Source organism: Anomaloglossus baeobatrachus, chromosome 2 (genome assembly GCF_048569485.1).
Source record: "Anomaloglossus baeobatrachus isolate aAnoBae1 chromosome 2, aAnoBae1.hap1, whole genome shotgun sequence".
NCBI classification, from domain to species: Eukaryota; Metazoa; Chordata; class Amphibia; order Anura; family Aromobatidae; genus Anomaloglossus; species Anomaloglossus baeobatrachus.
Window position 1 is genome coordinate 221,753,553 of NC_134354.1, and position 24,171 is coordinate 221,777,723.

Genomic DNA, 24,171 nt, shown 5'->3' on the forward strand with positions numbered 1-24,171 from the left:
TGAAAACATATTAGACACATAAGGCTTTCATGTGATATAACATTCGTTACCATAGAAACAAAAAAGATTACAAAGCCAAAAACTTATCAGCAGCCCCTCGTAATATTGTCCTAAATTTATAACTATCCTAAACTAAAATATGTCACGAAAAAACAATGTCAGAATCACCAGGATTCATTAAAGTGTTCTAGAGTTATAACCTGTGAAATTGTCAGTGGTTAGAATTGCAAAAAATGGCGTGGTCATTAAGTACAAAATTGGCTTCGTCTTTAAAGGGTTAAAAAAATGTTCCAGTGCTGAGATAATATATATATATTTGCCCCTGCTATGTATTGTGTAATGTGTAATGGCTGTGTCTGACCGTACAGGGACATGGTCTGATCGTACCACATCTCCTGGGCAGGGGAGAATGCAAGAGTATAAAGATATTACATCACAGTATCACAACTGATTCTTTTTATGAGGTAAAACATTTCACTGCTTGATTTAAAAAAATGTTTTTTATCTCAAAGAAAGAATTATTTGAGATCCCATGCTGTAATGTCTGAATATTTTTTTTTACTTCCTCCCCTGCCCAGGACATGTGGTATGATCAGACCATGTCCCTGTATGGTCAGACACAGACGTAAGGCCTGTTTCACACGTCAGTGAAAAACACACACGTTTTTCACTGACATGATAAAGGTACATATATCCCTCCGTATGCCGTGATTTTGGCACATGTGGGATCTCTGTGTGCTATCTGTGATAATACACGGAGATCAGGCACTTATACTCACCTGTCCACGCTCCTGCGCTCTGTGGTGCTGAAGTCTCCCGCTATGCTGTTTCCGGCTGCTGCTGTCTCCCCTCTGCAGCTACTTCTGGGTTGGCTGTGCAGTGCATATGCATGAGTATAATTAGCTGGCCTGAAAGCAGAAACAGCAGCGGCTGAACACAGCGTCACTGGAGAAGTGAGTAAAAAAAGCTTTTAATTTTAAATGTATGTGATTTTTCTGGTACGTGTTTCATGGATCAAACCATAGTGTTGTCCGTGCGATATCAGTGTTTCCAGAACGGAGACACGGTCACTGAGAAATCACTGATGTGTGCGTAGACCCATTGATTTTAAGGGGTCTGCGTTGGTCAGTAATTCTGGTATGTATAAAAACTGCAACATATGTACCAGAATCACTGACGTGTGAAAGGGTCCTTACACAGTATATAGCAGGAGCACATATATAAGATTATCTCAACACAGGAATATTTTTGTTCTTTAGTGTGAAAATTATAGGACTGATTGATTTACTTCTGTGCCTTACAATAGGTACATTCAAATTACTACACATATAAACACCTAGTTGAATGTATGTGAATGGGCATTTCTGAGGATGGTGATTTAGATTCACACTATTAGTTTTTATGTAATATATCAGCAGTAGTGGTAGGAAGCAAGCAACCACAAATAGATTCAGCAGCGCTAATATAGATTAATAACTTAAGGCAAAAGCCAAAATGAACATAAAATGCAATGGTAGTGTACTATTATATTCTTAAAGGGAACCTTTATCTCACCCTTTATTATAGTCCACAAAGCTCTATATTATCTACTAACTCCACCTGTATATGTCCAAAATTTCTATTTGTATTTCTTCCATATGTAATTTACTACAGTCTGGTCTGATGGGAGTCTTCGCTGTGTTGTCCTCTATTTTCATAATTGTCGTCCTCTAGCTTTGATGTGAATGACATGTCGTGCATCATCCACATAGCAAAACAAAATCTTGCGCCTACGCAGTAGCCTGACTGGCCTACACAGGCGCACTGTATTCTCCCGTCCTGAAGGCGGAGCATAGGACATCAATACGCATGCGTCACTTCTCTTTTCAACTTCACTTTGTTTGCGTGCCTGTGATGCTACAGCAGAGGTGTGAGATTTTGTTGCATTAAGTGGATGATACATGACACGCCATCCATATCAATTAAAGTCGGAGGATGTTGTTCACTTTAAAGAGTAACTGTTATTTTAATTTAGTTTTTTCATAAATAAATAAATAGTGAACACGAGGATATGAAACATAATGGTAGTTCTTAGAGAAATCTTCTTGTTTTTCTTCCTGAACAGATCTTTCATTTCAAAATTCTCAATTTATGGATAAAATCTATTGTCAATGAAGATCGGAGATGACAGTTTGCACTCATAAAATTCAATGTAGAATAGTTCTTTCAGGAGAAACAGTTACTTTCTGTGTCTGCCTCTAGCTCCGCCCTCCATGGAATTTTTGAAGCACCAACTGTCATCTCCAATATAAAAAAGTTTTTTGAAGTCTGGACTCACTGATAATTTAAGCAACCTCTTTACTGGAGGAAAGGTGTGCAGCTCCACTGCTGGCCAACAGTTTAATACATATCACTTGAAAATGAAGATGCGCTAGTACTTCCAAGATTAAGTTAAAACCTAGGGTTTTTTTTCGTGTATTTGACAAAAAGATTACACACATGGCTCCATGTAGAATCTCTGACACGTTTCTGGCACTATATACTCCCTTAATCGTACAATTAAAGGGAATCTCTCAGCAGGTTTTTGTTACCTCATCTGACAGTGTAAATGTAGGCAAGGAGATTCTGAATCCAACAGTGTATCACGTAGATTACTGGCTGAAGCCGTTCCTAAACAATCAAATAATTTAGATTCAGGAACACAGCAGAACTGAGAGCTGACCTGGCCACACCAGGCTCTCAATAGAGATTGTGCATTGACTGTGAGGAGTCAATCACACCAGAGGGCATTCCGGGAATGGCATGCACGTGAGTTTCTAGTTTTCTAATGGTAATCACAGGGTAATAAACTCTTTACATTATGTAAATAATTGCACACACACACACACACACACACACATAAGAGAAGCACAGTTGCTTTTTGTTTTTTAACCTTTACAGCATGCTGTCCTCAGCTTACATAGCAAAATCCTGCTGACAGACTCCCTTTAACACTTGAAGTCCCAGAGAGGGGTCATTTAACATTTCTACCTTTGGAAGCCAGAGACGGGTCGAATGACCTGAAGGATTTTAGCTAACATCCTATAATCACTGTCTTTTGTTCTGTAATTAAGGCCATAACTGTCGCACCACAGGAGGTTGTTGTTTTCCATTGAGTCTAGCCATTTAGTTTCTGGTTAGTTCTATTCAGTTTGGACTAAGGGTCATTTGACCCTCTTTCGGGACTTCAGGGGGGGGGCTTAAAATTTCTGGGACTTCTAGTGTTAAGGGTAGATACAGTTCCGAAAATGCATCAGAGGGTCTATATGGTACCATGCATGTAACCTTTTAATTGAACGCACTACTAAAGAAAAAACGCTTTTAACTTTATCTGGGATGTCATCTCCTGTCTCAGTAAAGAGAAAGTCTGTCTCCATTGAATAAAAATGTTACAGAAGTTACCCTTGAATTAAGAGTAAAAGATCAATCCAGGAGGAGAAAGAAGCAGATTTCTTCGATAAAACATATTACAATGTTCTTTATTTTCAGGTGTACTATTGACTTAAAATATTTGAAATAAATATTAAAAAGTTCTTAATTTGTGTTTTATGTAACCCATGGACAACTCGCACTCTGTTCATACTAGCTTAATGTAAAGAATAGCATAATTGCTGTAAGGCACAAGAGTCATTCAATGTAATTTTTCCTCGCAGCATGGAAACTACTGCCTTCAAGCACTAGCTTCTATAAAATAATAAATAATAATAATAATAATAATAATAAAACCATAGTGGAGGTTGGTCAAGCAGGCACACTTAGATTGTAATACTAAGTCATGGAGCTCATGCCCTCAGGATACTCTTCAGTGATGCAATACAGTCATTGGCGAAAGTGTTGGCACCGGTGAAATTGTACCAGAAAATGAAGTATTTCTCCCAGCCAGAAAATGATTGCAATGACACATATTTTGTTATGCACATGTTTATTTCCTTACTGTGTATTGGAACAACACAAAAAATTGTGAAAAAAGTAAATTGTACATAATTTTACTCAAAAGTCCCCAAAATGGTCTGGACAAAATTGTTGTCTGTCAACATATCTGTATCTGTATACATAGCCACATAATTATAATTATGTAATTATTTGGCTATTTAGCTCCAGAGGATTATCTGATCCATCAGCGTAATCATGTATGGTGCGGCATATTAGTGCTTACTCTTGCTGTCTTATCCTTAGGTTCCCCCTGATATTTTCTTACTCAGTTCCTCACATGCTGTGGGAGTACACCCCCCCTTTTTTGTGTACCATCTGGTAGCATTTTTTAATTGCACTATTTATTGTCTACCTATGTTCTTTGTGTGTCATTTAGTCATTTGGACTTTTTTTTATCATTCTCTATATAATAATGAGGATTATTTTAGCGTATAAACGTTCTTGGTGTCTCCCTTTTTTTCTATTATGCCATAAATGTCTGAGACCCCCATCACCAGGATCCCCTGTATTTCAGTTCCTGCAGAGGAACCAGGCAACATAAAATCTCTGCGATAGTAGTCTAAGGTGCAAATAGAACAAGTTCCAGGAACTGTCTAGAGCAGTGGTGTAACTAGAGTTCGATGGGCCCTGGTGCAAAATTTGGACCTGGGCTCCCCCCTTATGTTGGTCAGATGTATGTATATGTATGTATAAATTTAGCAGTCTAAATCCTATAAAGACATACGAGTTGGCCCAACCATTATGTAGTTATGTCACCCCCACTGTTCTAATGTTCCCCACCATGGCCTCCTTCTTCATAAATATGTCCCCCATCCTGGTATATATGCATCCTGTCCTAGTATGTCCACCATCCTGGCATATATGTCCTCCAATGCTGATATATATGTCCCCCATCCTAGTGTATATGTTCTGTATTCTAGCCCACATCCTTGTGTATATATAACCCCATCCTGGTAAAAATATCCCCATTCTGGTAATTATGTCACAATTCTGGTATATATGTCCCCATCCTGAGCTCCTCCTGGTATATACTGTCTCACTTTTGGTATCTACTGTCCCCCTCCTAGGGCCCTCCTGGAATATACTGTCCCCCTCCTGGTATCTACTGTCTCCCTCCTGGTGTATACTGTCCCCCTGCTGGGCCCCTCCTGGTATATACTGTCCCCCTCCTGGTATATATGTCCACAATCCTGGTAAATATGTTTCCGTTCTGTCTAATGCAAAAACAACAACATAGTACTCACCGTCCCTGGCTCCCTAATTGCACAGTGTCTTCCTATGTAGACAGCGCACAATGGCCAGCAGCTTTCATCGGTGTCAGTGCTATTGCAATGCATGACATCATTCCCATGCGCCTTCTTTAGTCACCAAGACACAGATGAAAGCTGCCGCTTCTATTTGGCAAGCAGCATATATCGCAGTAAAAGGACCTTATGGGTCTCTGCACCGTGATGCATTTCAGCTTGATGTGCAACCTCGGATGCACATCCAGCTGAAGCAGGGGCTGAGGCTGGTGGGTTCCCTGCACCACTGAAGCTCGGTTGTGATTCCTTTGACCGCGATCATTCCACCCCTGGTCCAGAGGATGAAATAAAACACACATTCACCAATCACCTGTAGCTACTGTTTTGATGCTTACCCGGACCCTGTTTGTCTCTTCTTCATGGTCCCATGTTGACACTGGAAATTGCTGGAAGTACCCAATTAGTCATTAACTGGCCTAAGTGGGTTATCCCTGCTGCTAATAAGGTGATTAAGCATTTCCATCAATATCTAATGTGTCCAAAAGAGATCAGAAAGTAGAAACCAGACGGGGTGGCAGGGGGGACAAGCAAGAGTTAATACTACAGTACTTTTATATATATATATTATATATTTATTTATTTTTATTTTATTTTTACTTATATTAAAATAACTTGTAACCCCTGGACAATATCTGTAAGCAAGTATGCTATGGATCTGCCATAAATTGTTGTCTTTGGAAAACCCTAGTATGAATATAAAGAACAGATAACAATTACTTAAAGGGAATCTGCCACTAGGTTTTCGCTACCTCATCTGAGAACCTCATGATGTAGAGACAGAGACTCTGATTCCAGCGATGTGTCACTTACTGGGCTGCTTGTTACAGTTTTGATAAAATCACTGAATTATCTGCTGCAGATTTACCAGTTCTCTGGATTCTAGGTCAATGGAAAAAGAGGGGGGTGGGGACTCAGCACCGATTCCAAAAAATAAAATCAGATTATGATTTTTTTAAAATTACTAAATAAAGTTTCTGATTTTATTTTTTGGAATTGGTGCTGAGTCCCAACCCCCCTCTTTTTCCATTGATCTTGCATTATGGACCTGCCTGTCTTGTGGACTGCGAGCATCCAGCTGGAATCTGGGAAGCACATACACGGGTGAGCTGAAAAGTTTTTTCTTCCTACCTCTGAATTCTAGGGTCTGTGTAACCCCACCCACACCGCTGATTGACAGCTTTTTGGCTACATTTGCATAGCCAATAAGCTGCCAATCAGTGATGGGACAGAGTTCTGTAGAGCTCATGAATATAGAGAACTACATGGCAGCAGGTTTACTAGTACGTAATAATTTCCTACTGATAAAACAGTGATTTTATCAAAACTACAGCAAGTAGCCCAGTAAAGGTGGCTTTACACACTGCAACATCGCAAACGACATCGCTGTAAAGTCACCGGTTTTGTGACGTAATAGCGACCTCCCCAGCGACATTGCAGTGTGTGAAACGCATCAGCGACCTGGCCCCCGCTGTGAAGTTGCTGATCGCTACAAATCGTTTAGGACCATTATTTGGTCCTTTGTTTCCCGCTGTGCAGCATGATCGCTAGAAAGTCTCAGTGTATAAAGGGGACTTAAATGTGCAGGCAGCAGGAGCCGGCTTCTGCGGACACTGGTAACCACGGTAAACATCGGGTAACCAAGAAGCCCTGTCCTTGGTTACCCGATATTTACCTTCGTTACCAGCCTCCGCCGCTCTCACTGTCAGTGCCGGCTCCTGCTCCTTGCACGTGTAGCAGAGTACACATCGGGTAATTAACCCCATGTGTGCTGTAACTAGGAGAGCAGGGGGCCAGCGCTAAGCAGTGTGCGCTGCTCCCTGCTCTCTGCACGTGTAGCTGTAACGGGGGCAGGGGGTGCCTTAGGGGGTGCTGTCCTGGCCACTTTGTGCATCAGGCTGACCCCCGGCCCGGCCGTCACTAGTAAAGTATGGGTTTCGTTTGTGGGGCAGAGTGTGGATGGCAGCGGCACTTCTTCAGTCTCAGTAAAACGCCGCAGACAGTCAGCTGGTGAACCAAAAGGCATTTTATTGAACATCTTGCTGTACAGTTTCGGCACACAAACACTTCAGGTTTAAAGTACAATTCTTGCCGGGGAACTACTTCTTTTCTCTTCTGCGGGCGTTACCCGTCTACTTCTGTCTCTTCAGCTATACACGTATTCCACTACTATGGGCTTTACCCACACACTTCTGTTTCTCTCTGTCTAGGCTTGTACGGGTCTTACCCGAGTATTTCTGTCTGCGTGTTCGAGGCACTTTCTCTTCCTTTGGCTATCTGCCACGTGTCGCTCCCACACTCTGCCCCGTTGCTTCTCTCTGTCTCTGCACACACTGCACTAACTACTACTCTCACTCTGCTACAGAGTCCTCTAACCCTCCCCCTAGGCTGTCCTGCCCCTTTCTTTCCTGTCACTGTTCCCATGGGGACCACTGCTCCACCCTGACACCTAGTGGGGACACCGGTTACTACTACAAACACAATTAACATCACATCAGCATCACTTGCTACCCCAGCGTGGGGCATCTTCAGGGGGGAAAACTGCTTCTTCATTACCAGGGGTCCATCCACCCCTTACATAGCTACAGCACACATCGGGTAATTAACCCGATGTGTGCTGTAACTAGGAGAGCAGGGAGCCAGCGCTAAGCAGTGTGCGCTGCTCCCTGCTCTCTGCACGTGTAGCTACAGCACACATCGGGTAATTAACCCGATGTGTGCTGTAACTAGGAGAGCAGGGAGCCAGTGCTAAGCAGTGTGCGCTGCTCCCTGCTCTCTGCACGTGTAGCTACAGCACACATCGGGTAATTAACCCGATGTGTACTGTAGCTAGGAGAGCAGGGAGCCAGCGCTAAGCGGTGTGCGCTGCTCCCTGCACATGTAGCTGCGTGCGCTGGTAACCAAGGTAAATATCGGGTTGGTTACCCGATATTTACCTTAGTTACCAAGCGCAGCATCGCTTCAGTGCATCGCTGCTGGCTGGGGGCTGGTCACTGGTTGCTGGTGACAGCTCACCAGCAACCCGTGTAGCGATGCTCCAGCAATCCCTGCCAGGTTGCTGGTGGGATTGCTGGAGCGTCTGACTGTGTGACCTCTCACCAGCAACCTCCTAGCAACTTACCAGCGATCCCTATTAGGTTGTATCGTTGTTGGGATCGCTGGTAAGTTGTTTAGTGTGACGGTACCTTAAGTGACACATTGCGGTAATCAGGTTTTCACATGTTATATCATGCTGCTCTCAGATTAGGTGGTGATAGATTGATTTTAAAGAAGTATTCTCAAGTTTGAAAATTATCCTTTATTCACAGAAAAAATTCCGAACACCAAGGGTCTGACCACTTTCACCAATGATCCAGAGAATCGGGTCTCTGATGAGTCTTGTGTGAATGGGTGTGCTGCCACTCCATTCATTCTTTATGGGACCACCGGAGATAGATGAGCATTGTGCTTGACTGGACTTCGGCACTCCCATTAAGAATGTATAGAGAAGAGGTGTGCGTGATTGACCACCGCTCCTTTCACATAGGTAAGTTCAGCGGCAATTGCATTTTGTGTTTGTTTAATTGGCAGAATACATCTGAATGTTACTCCACCAACTCATTTACATTAAAAGGAAATGAGAAAGATTGAGACAGATTAAAATGAAGCATCTTCAGACTAAATAGCAAGCACGATTTATAAGTAGATTTTCCATACTACTGAATCAGAAAATTAATCAGAAAATCATCTTAGTTCACAGAGCAAGCAAATTGATTTTCTCATCTCTGCTAATTCTAAATCACAGAAACAGACAGACTTGCTTTATATTATATTAACAACATGTCTGTTAGGTATGAGAGATGCAGATAGGAGCAATGCTCTGTCTATACTCAAGACGTGGCCATAAAATGGAAGTCTACAATCCTGGAGCGACTATGTAAAGCAATTAAAGAAATCTCCAGTGGGAAGAAATGAAATCTAAAATTCGTACTGGAACATTAAGGGAATCTTGCTTAGTGAAAATGGTGAATTAAACATTACTTCTGAGCACGTCGAAGGTAGACGCAAACCTTTCCAAACTATTAGTATTCTGCTACATGACATGAAATGGGACAATCAGTTAAATATTTACAGAACACAGAATCGTTAATTCAGCTTTCACTACCAACAAGAATAATTTAGAACTGAAGGTAATATTGCCCATGTATTGCATGAGAACCACAGGGAATATGTCTTCCCTAAGAAAAACAATTTGTAATTTGTGCCAAATACTCATATATTTCGGTACTTTTCATTTTCATTATTTCCTAAATAACAGCAGTTTGCAAAAGGCTGTGTAAAAAGATGCTGAGCCTGATGATGGCCTATTAAAGTCACCTTCCACCCCCACAATTAAAATTAGCTTCATGCTTCTGATGTATAGTCACCACGCCCGATGCTCTCATTTTCTAATGCTCTGCACCTCTTTCACTACTTAGTTACCTCTATGGTTTTCTTCCAAAATATTTGCTACAGAGGCATGTGGAGCTTGTAAACAGTCTGAACCATGAATCTGTAAGTGGGTGGATTAGGCCTGCGTTCTCCTGCCCTGAAGACACAGATCACCATTGAATTATAATAATGTAAAGTGTGTTTATGTGGCTATTATGTATGCAGTGTGTTTATACATAAAGTATGTGTGGCCATCTAGTGGGCGGGTTAGAGGTACTGCTCCCTGGTATAGATTAGGTTCTGCCTAGCGACAGGAGAACTTAGGCAGGGAATAGTTAAGTTCCATGGGTTACCCACATGAGGAGGAGCCATCTGCTGGATACAGCCTGACTACATCCTAGTTTATTCAATAGTAGTAGTAGCTACAGTGTTGAAAGCTGTACTAGTGGATAGTATAGCGAGTAGAAGTGTGCAAACCTGACAGGTACCAAAAGCGGGCTTTACACGCTATGAGATCGCTACAGCGATCTCGTTGGGGTCACGGATTTTGTGACGCACATCCCGCCGCTGTAGCGATGCCGTTGCGTGTGACACCTATGAGCAATTTTGCATCGTCGCAAAAACGTGCAAAATCGCTCATCGGCGACATGGGGGTCCATTCTCAAATATCGTTACTGCAGCAGTAACGAAGTTGTCCCTCATTCCTGCGGCAGCACACATTGCTCCGTGTGACACCACAGGAACGAGGAAGCTCTCCTTACCTGCCTCCCGGCCATAATGCGGAAGGAAGGAGGTGGGCGGGATGTTCGTCCCGCTCATCTCCGCCCCTCCGCTTCTATTGGGCAGCGGTTCAATGACGCTACAGTGACGTTGCTGTGACGTTGAAAAAACCACCCCCTTAGAAAGGAGGCGGTTCGCTGGTCACAGCGACGTCGCAGGGCAGGTAAATAGTGTGTGACGGATCCGGGCGATGTTGTGCGACACGGGCAGCGATTTGCCCGTGTCGCACAACAGATGTGGGCGGGTACGCACGATGGCGATATCGGTACCGATATCGCAGTGTGTAAAGCGGCCTTTAGGCCATAGAAAGTAGGTGTTTGTAGCATCTGTGACCTAACCCTCAGTGTCAAACCGGGAAACAGAGCATGTGAGAAGGACTCCAATCGTGGACAGGTAAAGAGTCACCTTCGTCCCTCAGTCATGAATATCAGGCCCGAACTCTACAGAGGTTTCCTGGTCTGTGGACGGACTCCAGAAGTGCTAGTTCCCAAGTGAAGGCTTGGCACAGACCTGGGCGAACAAATCGGTACCGAAACCATGGTAGATGAGGCGAGTTCAAAAGCGGTCGACAATATTATCAAGGATGGGTCCCTGTGGGTGATACGAGACCTTGGCCAGTGAGGACTATATGTCTATCGTGTAGGACTGTGGTGTCTGGCAGTGAGGTGGAGGACAAACACATAGCAACAGTAGTACCAGGAGTGATGGAGCAGTGTAATGTGAAAGTTTGCTGTAAAGTCAATTATGCTGTACAGAAAGTGTTCAAGTATTGTGCCCGCAGTGTTGATGTGTGACGCCCTGGGCAAGCCAGGGATCACAGGTCATAACACCACCACACCCTACACCCCAGTTAGGAACATCAAGGCTAACCTAAAATCCTTGTTGCCTTCCTCCAGGGGCTGATGTCCACACCAGGGGGTGGGCCAGGCGGTTGGCTCCGCCCACCGAGGAGTTCACAGCCCTGGAGGCGGGAGAACCAGGCAGATCAAGCTAGGGGAGTGAAGTAGAAGGAAGTGGTAGAGGAGCTTGAGAGAAGGAGTAAAAAGTGACAGTTAAGAAAGCCTGAAGCTGGTCCGGGTGTGTGCCCCGGACTGAGAGACAGCAAGGTCAGCAGACGGCGGTGACTGTCTGCAGGGGTGACTGCTTGGAGGTTGCTGGAAGGACCGCGGATGGGTGGTGGCCCGGCGGTACCGGAGCGGTATACGAAAAGCAGTCAGCACCAGTGGCAGGGGCCTTTCGGATCCCGGCAAGGCTAGGAGTCGCCGTGAATTTGCCAAATCCGTTAGTGAAAGGGACCTCTGGGTCTCCCAACAAGCAAGTCCCGATTGAATGCAACAGTCCAACCGTTACAGAGAAACACCGCCACCGCCAGGGCACCAGTTTCTCAGGGCCAGCGCCTGCGGGCAAAGTAGGGCTCCTCCGGCCCATATCCAAGCCGGGGAGCGGGTTACCGGTGGGAACCCATCGCAACCATCATCATCTTAGGTGCAGGAAAAGGGACCGTCACCGTCAACTACTGGGGAAAGCAAGTGCAGCCGTCCGTGGGAACCGTCTTTCCAGCCGTGTGCTTTACCGAGAACTGTGTCATCATCTCAGGCTGAGTGAGTACCACAGTGCCGCAAGGCACAGCGCTGCCCCCGCGTCCCTGCACCCCACCAAGCCCTGCATCACCCACCTCATCACTGGGCCCCGGGACAACCAACCCCCTACCCACGGAGGGGAGGACTAACATCTAGCTGCTCCATACCATCACTCCCGGGATTCCCATACAGAGCAGCGGTGGTGTCAACAAATCACCACAACTGTGGGTGGCGTCACGGACAATAAACTATCCCAAATCCCAATCCCCTTTCACTCACGGGCGAGGAGCGCCGCTCGAGTCCCCGGGATCCGGCCCATCGCTCGAGCCACCGAGCAGCAGCAGGCCGCAGCAGCCACAGTGGCAGCCGGACCCGAGCAGTGGGAGAGAGCGGCGTCCCCTCCTCCGCCCGCGACAGATGCGTTCGAAGTACTGTTTGAAGCTTACAGTGAAAGACTGTTAAAAAGTAATCCTGAGTCTGTGTCGATGACTCCCCAGTGGAAGAATCCTGGTTTGCGCGATGGCCTAATCATAGGTATGGCTTACACACACAAATACCACACACTCAGCCAGGATAATAGCAACCTATCCCTTCCCCCTTGCTATGTGAAGGTGGTCAGGGCGCAGATCACTGAAGGAGGACTGCTGAGAAGCCTCTCATCCGTGACTACTGCCATGGTGCACCCTCCTAATTCCTTTGTCTGTCACCTGCTGTGGATTGGACTACTACTGAAGGCAGCGATGTTCTTTTCTTCCATAAGACATTCAGAAAAATCTTGGTTTAGACTTTTCACATTGCTCCCCATACTTATTTAGTGTTCATTTTGAATAGGAACCATAGAGGAAATTAAGCAGTGAAACACAGGCAGCAGCAGCAAAAACAAGAGCACCAGACATGATGACCATACTTTGGGGGCGGAGAGTCAAGCTGTTATAATGTATATGTTATGAATGAATGAATGAATATCCTACATTTACCGTGTGTGTATGTAGATAGATAGATAGATACAAATAACAGACAGCACACTATAGAAGGGGTGTCAAACTCATTTTCACTGAGGGCCACATCAGCATTATGGTTGTCTTCAAAGGGTTACTTAGAGTTGTAAGGGCTCATGCAGATCTCCATGTAATATTTTACGAGCATGGACTGCAATGCACAAACTGGCCAGGGACTATATGAGAGCTGTCCCTAGGTAGAAGGACTATGTGAGAGCTGTCCCTGGGTAGTAGGGCTATATGAGAGCTGTCCCTGGATCGCAGGACTATATGAGAGCTGTCCCTGGGTAGTAAGGCTATATGAGAGGTGTTCCTGGGTAGAAGGGCTATACGAGAGCTGTCCCTGAGTAGTAAGGCTATACGAGAGCTGTTCCTGTGTAGAAGGGCTATACGAGAAAGGTGCCTGTGTAGTAGGGCTGTACCACAGCTGTTCTTGGGTTGGGTAGTAGGACTACAAGAAATCTGTCCCTGGTCGTAGGACTATGCAACAGCTGTTCCTGGGTACTAGGGCTATATGTCATCTGTGCCTGGTTTGTAATTGCAAAGTAAGACTATACAACAGATGTCCCTGGGTACTAGGGTTATATGACATCTGTCCCTGGGTAGTAGCTGCAAAATAAGTTTATATGACAACTGTCCCTGGGTACTGGGGCTAGGGTAGTAGGGCTATCCAACAACTGTTCTTTGATTGTAAGGCTAAGGGTGCTATCCCTGAATTGTAGGGCTAAGGGCGCTGTCCGTGGATTGTAGGGCTAAGTACATTGTCCCTGGGTTGTAGGGCTAAGGGTACAGTCCCTGGGGCACTGTCCTTGGGGTGTTAATCCCTCCACAAGCTTCCAACCAGCAGTGCAAACACCCCATATCCCACTATGGACATTCACGCAGCATTATAAACCCTCAAAATCCCATCACAGGCATCCTGCAGTTTTGTATATCCCCCAAATCCCTTACAGGTGAGCCTCAGCATTGTACAACTTCAAACTCCTATCACAGGCATCTATCAGTATTATAGACCCACAAATCCCATCACAGGCATCACTCTTAACATAGCACAATCCACAAAATCCCATCACAGGCGTCACTCCAGCATTGCACTCCCCTAAACTCCCACCACATGTATCCCCACAGCATTATAGACTCCAAAATCCCACTGCAAACAACCTCCAGCATTGTATGTTCTGCAAATCCCACTACAGGCATACTTACAGCATTATACACCCCCAAAAATACCATCACAGTCATCCTCCAGCATCCCACACACCCCAAATCCCCCCCAAGGCATGCCCCAAAATCGAACACACCCTAAAATCCATTAAAAAGTGTCCACCCATTGTACACACTCCAAATCCTACCACAGGCATCATAAACTCCCAAAATTCTACCACAGGAATACCAACAGCATGATCCCACCACAGGCATCCCCAGCATCATACACCCCCCCAAAATACCACAACAAGCAACCTTACAACATTACATTCCCCAAAAAAATCCAACCAGAGACCTGCCAGCATTGCGAAACTCAAAAATCCTACGACAGACATCCCTACAGCATTGTACACACCACCCCAACATAGATATTTGAACAGCATTATAGACTCTTAAAATCCCACAATAGGAATCCCCCCAGCATTGTGTATATATATATTCCTAGATTCCTAGATTCCTAGTCTTCTATTATCTCCTCATTGCCATGGTTGAATGTCAATATTAATTATGTATCACTTGTGTTGTCCACCTACTCTATGTTTAACCCCTTAAGCACCGAGCCACCTTGTACGTTAATGACCAAGCCTCATTTTTCAAATCTAACTGGAGTCACTTTCATTGTAATAACTCTGGAACACTTCAACATTTCTGTTTATTCAGGACAATATGTACAGTACTTGATGGTAGTGGTAAATTTTGCTCGATATTATTTGTGTTTATTTATAAAAACAATTTGGCAACAAAAATTAGAAAATTTTACAATTTTTAAACTTTGAATTTTTATGCCCTTAAACCAGATAGTTTACCACACAAAATAGTTAAGAAATAACATTTATCACATGTCACCTTAACATCAGCAACATTTTTGAAATATATTTTTTTTTGTTAGGACGGAAGCAGGGTTAAAAATATATCAGCAATTTTTACTTTTTCAAACAAAATTTACAACAATCAATATCTTTTGGCACTACATCATGGTTCAAGTGACTCCGAATGGCCTAGGTGACAGAAAATACCCAAAAATGACACCATTCTAAAGGGAACCTCTTAGGTGCAATATGCATCCAGAGCCATGAGCAGTGCTGGGTGCATATTGCTAATTCCTGCCTAACTGTCCCAGCCTATAGTAGCATAGATAATGGGATCATTAGAAAAAGTATTTCTAAAGATCCCATATGACATGCTAATGAGATCAGGGACTAGTCGCAAGGGCGTTACTTTCCTTGGCTAGTCAGCCCCCTTAGCATGTTAGCACGCCCCTGTGGGTGTGCTAACCTGCTAATGAATGCACAGAGTTAGAGGCATGGTTGTGCTCACCGCTGCTGCTGCCATCTCATCCAACTCTTGACTAGAGTTGAGCGCGGTTCGTGGTTCGTGGTTCTCCAGTTCTAGGCTCGAGTGATTTTGGGGCATTTCTAGATCGAACTAGAACTCGAGCTTTTTGCAAAAGCTCGATAGTTCTAGAAGCGTTCGAGAACGGTTCTAGCAGCAAAAAAACAGCTAAATCATAGCTTGGTTTCTGCTGTAATAGTGTAAGTCACTCTGTGAATCACACTATTATGACATTTCAGTGTATAGTGTGCGGGAACAGCGCATTCAGATCACTGCTGTTTCTATAATGGCGATCGCCATTTTTTTTTTTTTTCCTTGTCTTCCTTCCCTAACACACAGCTAAGTGGACTTTGAGCCAGAGAAGCAACGGCATGTGTGATAGGATGTCCATGTCACATGTCCCTGCATTATAAAACCGGACATTTTCTTCACGAACGCCATTATCTGCCTTCTGCGTCTTTGGTGTCAGACATCACTGTCGCAGCTCCGTCCTCCTCCTGAGTCCTATCGCCGATACAGCTGTATGCGCTGCATACACAGCGTTAGACAGCTTAGGGAGAGCACTTTATAGCAGTCCTTTTAAGGGCTCAAACCGGCAGGGTCAGAGAGCCATAGGTGACAGGTCCTGCAAACAGCAACAGCGTCTGTGTAGCCAAGGTCAGGGATTTCCTCCCTGCATTTCACCATTAGGAGGGAATAGAAAGGCAGGCTTCCATTCCTCTACCCAGAGCACCACAATCCTGCCACTGTACCCTCTTGTCCTCTGCACACTCCAACTCATTATAACTAAGCCATTATACTAGCAAACACTCAGTGTACCTAGTGGCATCCTATCTGTGGCTATTGGACTTTGCTATAGTCCCACTAGTGCAAAGACATTTGCAGAGCGCGTCTGCCTGCGTTGCACACTCCAACTTTTTTAAACTAAGCAATTTTACTAGCAAACACTCAGTGTACCTAGTGGCATCCTATACGTGGCTATTGGACTTTGCTATAGTCCCACTAGTGCAAAGACATTTGCAGAGCGCGTCTGCCTGCATTGCACACTCCAACTTTTTTAAACTAAGCCATTATACTAGCAAACACTCAGTGTACCTAGTGGCATCCTAAACGTGGCTATTGGACTTTGCTATAGTCCCACTAGTGCAAAGACATTTGCATAGCACGTCTGCCTGCATTGCAGACTCCAACTCTTTTTAACTAAGCCATTATACTAGCAAACAGTCAGTGTACCTAGTGGCATCCTAAACGTGGCTATTGGACTTTGCTATAGTCCCACTAGTGCAAAGACATTTGCAGAGCACGTCTGCCTGCATTGCACACTCAAACTTTTTTAAACTCAGCCATTATACTAGCAAACACTCAGTGTACCTAGTGGCATCCTAAACGTGGCTATTGTACTTTTGTCTATTCACACTATTGTAAACATATTTGCAGCCCGTCTGCCTGCATTGCACACTCAAACTTTTTTAAACTCAGCCATTATACTAGCAAACACTCAGTGTACCTAGTGGCATCCTAAACGTGGCTATTGTACTTTTGTCTATTCACACTATTGTAAACATATTTGCAGCCCGTCTGCCTGCATTGCACACTCAAACTTTTTTAAACTCAGCCATTATACTAGCAAACACTCAGTGTACCTAGTGGCATCCTAAACGTGGCTATTGTACTTTTGTCTAATCACACTATTGTAAACATATTTGCAGCACGTCTGCCTGCATTGCACACTCAAACTTTTTTAAACTCAGCCATTATACTAGCAAACACTCAGTGTACCTAGTGGCATCCTAAACGTGGCTATTGTACTTTTGTCTATTCACACTATTGGAACGATATTTGCAGCACGTCTGCCTGCATTGCACACTCAAACTTTTTTAAACTCAGCCATTATACTAGCAAACACTCAGTGTACCTAGTGGCATCCTAAACGTGGCTATTGTACTTTTGTCTATTCACACTATTGTAAACATATTTGCAGCACGTCTGCCTGCATTGCACACTCAAACTTTTTTAAACTCAGCCATTATACTAGCAAACACTCAGTGTACCTAGTGGCATCCTAAACGTGGCTATTGTACTTTTGTCTATTCACACTATTGGAACGATATTTGCAGCACGTCTGCCTGCATTGCACACTCAAACTTTTTTAAACTCAGCCATTATACTAGCAAACACTCAGTGTACCTAGTGGCATCCTAAACGTGGCTATTGTACTTTTGTCTATTCACACTATTGGAACGATATTTGCAGCCCGTCTGCCTGCATTGCACACTCAAACTTTTTTAAACTCAGCCATTATACTAGCAAACACTCAGTGTACCTATTGGCATCCTAAATGTGGCTATTGTACTTTTGTCTATTCACACTATTGGAACGATATTTGCAGCACGTCTGCCTGCATTCCACACTCAAACTTTTTTAAACTCAGCCATTATACTAGCAAACACTCAGTGTACCTAGTGGCATCCTAAACGTGGCTATTGTACTTTTGTCTATTCACACTATTGTAAACATATTTGCAGCCCGTCTGCCTGCATTGCACACTCAAACTTTTTTAAACTCAGCCATTATACTAGCAAACACTCAGTGTACCTAGTGGCATCCTAAACGTGGCTATTGTACTTTTGTCTATTCACACTATTGTAAACATATTTGCAGCACGTCTGCCTGCATTGCACACTCAAACTTTTTTAAACTCAGCCATTATACTAGCAAACACTCAGTGTACCTAGTGGCATTCTAAACGTGGCTATTGTACTTTTGTCTATTCACACTATTGTAAACATATTTGCAGCCCGTCTGCCTGCATTGCACACTCAAACTTTTTTAAACTCAGCCATTATACTAGCAAACACTCAGTGTACCTAGTGGCATCCTAAACGTGGCTTTTGTACTTTTGTCTATTCACACTATTGGAACGATATTTGCAGCACGTCTGCCTGCATTGCACACTCAAACTTTTTTAAACTCAGCCATTATACTAGCAAACACTCAGTGTACCTAGTGGCATCCTAAACGTGGCTATTGTACTTTTGTCTATTCACACTATTGTAAACATATTTGCAGCACGTCTGCCTGCATTGCACACTCAAACTTTTTTAAACTCAGCCATTATACTAGCAAACACTCAGTGTACCTAGTGGCATCCTAAACGTGGCTATTGTACTTTTGTCTATTCACACTATTGGAACGATATTTGCAGCACGTCTGCCTGCATTGCACACTCAAACTTTTTTAAACTCAGCCATTATACTAGCAAACACTCAGTGTACCTAGTGGCATCCTAAACGTGGCTATTGTACTTTTGTCTATTCACACTATTGGAACGATATTTGCAGCCCGTCTGCCTGCATTGCACACTCAAACTTTTTTAAACTCAGCCATTATACTAGCAAACACTCAGTGTACCTATTGGCATCCTAAACGTGGCTATTGTACTTTTGTCTATTCACACTATTGGAACGATATTTGCAGCACGTCTGCCTGCATTGCACACTCAAACTTTTTTAAACTCAGCCATTATACTAGCAAACACTCAGTGTACCTATTGGCATCCTAAACGTGGCTATTGTACTTTTGTCTATTCACACTACTGCAAATCTATGTGCAGCACCTCTGCATGACAACCTCCTGCTCTGTTTTTAATAAGCTATAATGATAGCACAAAATACTGCCATTTAGTGGCATCATAGAACTGGCTGTTGTATTCCATTAGTGCCCCACTGGTGACAAGCTATTTCTAGCACCTCTACATCACACCCTCATGCACATTTTGCTACGCTAATGTTATAGCAAACTCATGGAATTCATTGTTGCATTTCATAATTCGGAGGGATAGAAAGTCAGGCTTCCTTTAGCTTTTCCTTCTGTTCATAGACAGCATCTCCAAGAGCAATTTCCCCTCCACGTCTAAGTGTGGAGAGGCAGCTAGTGCGCATGCGTGTGCCGATGTACCCCAGCTGCAGCATAATTACAGTGTTTCGCGTAGTGAGTATGCTCGGCCTGACTGTGTTATTCCTGACGCTAAGTCTTCTTTTCGGGATACAGCGCATGCTCCCACACTAAGTGTGAAAAGCCTCTTTGCACAGGTGCTTGCATTCCGTGCCGGGTCTAAGTCCTGTTTTGTGCCTAGACACCATGCTAAAGCTGATAGTCTTTTTTCAGAGACTGTATTTCATGCTACTGAGCATGCTCAGGCACTTCCTGCATCTGAGACTAGGTCCGGTAATGAACTCTTTGGCCCTGGCCCTGATGTGGGGGTCCCATATAGACCACAGGGCATCAGGTGTCCTCCCAAATGGCTTGCAGAGGCCCACACCTATGACTTGTCACCGCATTATTGATGGTCAGACGATGACTGGGGAGGTGTTTGGGTCATGGCAGCCATGAGGTCATCATTGAAGTTGCGGTTCCAAATAGGACGCTAGTTATGCCACTCATGACGTGTCACTCTACTTTTGTCTCCAGGAGGTGCATTGTGGTTCACCCTGGTTTGGGGCGGACCCAGGTTATAAAAGGGGCTGGAGCCAACAAGGAGGTGCGCAGTCTTCTATTATGCTCCGAAAGAGCACACCTCCATGTGTTGAACCCATTGCGGCTTTAGGCCAGAGGTAGGCAGGGATAGGGTGGTGGATGCAGGCCACCACCACAGTTGGTAACGCAGAACGGTTAAGACCAGCTCCTGTCCTACCAGTCCTGCTTGTGCAGCCCAGTGGCATTAACAGGCCTGCTGCTGCTGATGCGCCTGCTGTCCACAGGTGTGGCCCCTACGCACACGGTCAGCGTACTCAATGGCCCCTGTGTTGTTAACAGTGAGTTCCTGGGCTGGGTGGGCATGTGGACCCTGTGACGCTAACAGGGCTCACAGTCTCCAGATCCGAATGGCGTCTAACTCGGTTCAGGCTACTATTAGTTTCATAGCCACACAGCTCTGTATCCTCCACCAAACCTTCCAGTTGCCAACCTCTCCTTTTCCAACTGGGAGCACGGTGGACACTGACTGCTGATGGGGATATATACCTTTCTCTTTCTTTTCTTATTAATTTTCGTTATATAGCGGTCACAGATTATATACCACTTTATCCAAATCTGCCAGTCCCACTGTAACAGATGGTGTTTCTTCAGCAAATGTTACAGTTGCTTAACCACCAAATCCACGGACCAAAACTTTTTTCCCCTTTCCAACACACCTGTTCCCCTTTCCAACAGCATCTGTCCTTTTTCAACTCATTTTGGGATATGACCAAAAGTGCAACTGTGCAGGGACACCGTACTCAACGCCATCTCAGCACAGCAGCCATCCCTCGGTCCCTCCGATGTGGACAAGTAAAAGACCATTTCCTCCTATCCATGACAAAGCGTTGTGATTCACTCTGTGCAGCACTGGTGTTTAGTGGAAAAGTAGATCTAAGATTGCGTACCACATTCTGCAGATACTCCTGTATACGTGCGTACATTTCTATGGCAGGAATTAGTTCGCCAAATTTTGTCTTGTACCGGGGATCTAACAGTGTGGCAACCCAGTATTCAGGATTACTTCAAATTCATACAATCCGAGGGTCATGTAGGTAGTGCAGCAAGAAGGCGCTCATGTGTCTTGTGCATCCAGGAGGACCAAGTCCTTGGTGGGTTGGTGGCAGAGAGGTGAGAATCGTGCCTCCTTCCTCTGCCCTCTCCCCACAACCTCGCACAACCGAAATGTGAGCAAGCTCTCACTCATCTGCTGAGTCTTCCATGCCCATCGCCAGTTCGTCCTCCATTTCTTCATGGGCTCCTGCACTTTCATCAACACTTTTTGCTGATACTATGCGCCCTTGTTAATCCCTCTACCTCACCATGACTGCCGCATAGGTGCCGCTGACCATCTGGACCTCGTAGATCTTGTTATCCCTTCCGCATATGACTCCTCCTGTACTTCCTCCCCTTCCTCTTGTCCCAACACCTGACTCCGAATAATAATTACAGTGTGCTCCATCATGTAGATGACCAGAATTGTCACGCTGAGAATGACATTGCCAGTGCTAAACATCTTCGTCGACATTTGTGAACTGTGTAGCAGGGTGCATAGGTCCTTGATCTGACACCACTCCAGCAGCGTGATCTGCACCACCTCTTGATCAAGTTATCCCAGGCTATATGTCATAACGTATTGCAGCAGGGTTCGGCGGTGCTGCCACAAACGCTGCAACATGTGCAGATTCAAATTCCTGCGTGTGGGCACATCGCATTTCAGGCATTTAACCACCAGACCTAAAGACTTCTGTAGCGACGAAAGTTGTTGAGCTGCTGTGTGCGCACGATGGAAGTGAGCACATAGCGAGCGTGCCCGCTGCACAAGGCCATGTAGGCCGTGATGGTGTTTTAAAAATTGCTGGAGAATTCGGTTCAACACGTGAGCCATACAAGGCACGTGTGTCACATTGCCCTGAGGATGGCCCGCAGCCAGGTTTGCATCATTGCCGCACACGGCTGTTAAGTCACCAACGGAGTCCGCTCCGTCAATTTGTACTCCGGTCGCCAGGTGACAACGTGTTCCTTTCATGAATCGTGCTGATGATGGGAGAGTAGTCGATGCCAGCGGCGCAGGTGGACGCAGGTTATGCTCACCCACTGGGCTGCATTACCTTGACAGATGCAGAATCTCTGGCTGAATGTAGCTGGTGGGTATCTCACAGATGAAATACCATCATTCAGCTACAACCAATGGGAAGACACCACACCCTTTTTTATGCCCATCCTGTCTGCAGACCACTGCCAGACATAGCTATGAACCTCTGGTTAATTTTACCCCCAGTTCAGTTTTATGATTTTGTGTGCTTGTTACCTGACTACTTTTCCTGCTTGCTGTTTATGTACCTTGTTGGCCGATCCGCATTTCACCTCTGCTTGTTTTCTGATTAAGTCCTGGCCGTCCCATTGTGTTCCTGTTCCTCAATTAATGTTTTGACCCTGCCTGACTACTATTCTCTGGAATAGCGGTGTGACTCACATTTCCCATACATTTCAAAGTAAAACTTTGACCGCCTGATGGCATTGAGCTCTGCTGCCAGCATAGTAAGGAGGTGTGTGGTAGTCCTTGTGCGCAGTTGCAAGGAAGGGTGGCCTGACCACACAGGGTTTGCGCCAAGGTGGAGGACCCACACGAGGTTGAAGAGGCAGAAGCAGTGTATTAACTTCTACATACAGAAGAAGGATTGAAACAACTCGTGGGGACGGCAAGACTTGTACAGCAGACCCTTCTCCATCTCTCACCATAGTTTGCCAGTGCCCAGTCAGTGACATGTAATGACCCTGTCTATGCTTACTGGTCCAAGTATCTGTGTTGAAATGCACCCTGTCGCACACAGATTTTCTCAAGGAAGTGGTGATGTTGTGTGCGACATGCTGGTGTAGCGCGGGCATGCTTTTCTTGGAGAAGCAGTGGTGATTGGGCATCTGGTACTGGGGCACAGCGACAGACATAAGGTCTGTAAAATCCTGTGTGTCCACTAGGCGTAAAGGCAGCATTTCGGTAGCCAACAGCTTACAGAGGGATAGAGTCAACCACTTAGCTTTGTTATGGGTCGCAGTAAGTGGCCTTTTATTTGACCACATCTGAGGGACAGAGATCTGGCTGCTGTCTGTAGACGGTGTTGAGTAGGGTGTCCCTGGAAAAATGCAGGTTTGTGAGGAAAGTGCAGGCGGAGACATGATGTTGCCTTCATCTTGCCTTCAGATCTGTTCATCTTGTATCATTTTTAAAAAACACAGCAAGCAAGGGTTACTCCAAGCGGAGTCTACCTTTTTTCCAAAAATTGGGCACACAGACACCCCATCAGTGGCAGCACTTGTGCCCTAGTTGCAAACAGGATGTTTTGATTTGCATCAAGCACATTCAAAAATACGCCATAATTAACCGTCCCCAGCATGACACCGGGGTAGGTAGATAAAGTCTTTGCTGAACCACGACTTGGTCATCTTGGCTCCTTTGAAAAACAATGTAAGCAAGGGTTACTCCAAGCGGAGCCTCCCTTTTTTTTCAAAAATTGTGCCCCACACACACCCACCCATTCAGTGGCAGCAGTTGTGCCATAGTTGTACACTTCACAGCTAGATTTGCATCAACCACATTCCAAATCCACAAGCATTTACTCTCCCCAGAATGACACAGGGGTTGTAAATTCCTTCTGGATCCATGACTTGTTCATTTTGATGAACGTCAGTCTGTCCACATTGTCACTGGACAGACGCGTGCGCTTATCTGTCAGCACACACCCAGCAGCACTGAAGACACGTTCAGAGACAACGCTGGCAGCTGGACACGACAAAATCTCCAAGGCGTAACTGGATAGCTCAGGCCATTTTTCTAGATTTGAAGCCCAAAATGAGCAAGGCTCTATTTGCAAAGTCATGGCATCGATGTTCATTTGTAGATACTCCTGTATCATCCTCTCCAGCCGTTGACTATGTGTCAGACTTGTTGTCTCTGGTGGCCTTGCAAAGGAGGGTCTAAAAAAATTATGAAAAGATTCCATAAAATTGCTGTTACCAGCACCAGATACGGTCCTACTGGTACGTGTAGACTGTTGAAGATGACGAGACCGTCCCATGTTTGTCAAGTTACAACTGGGA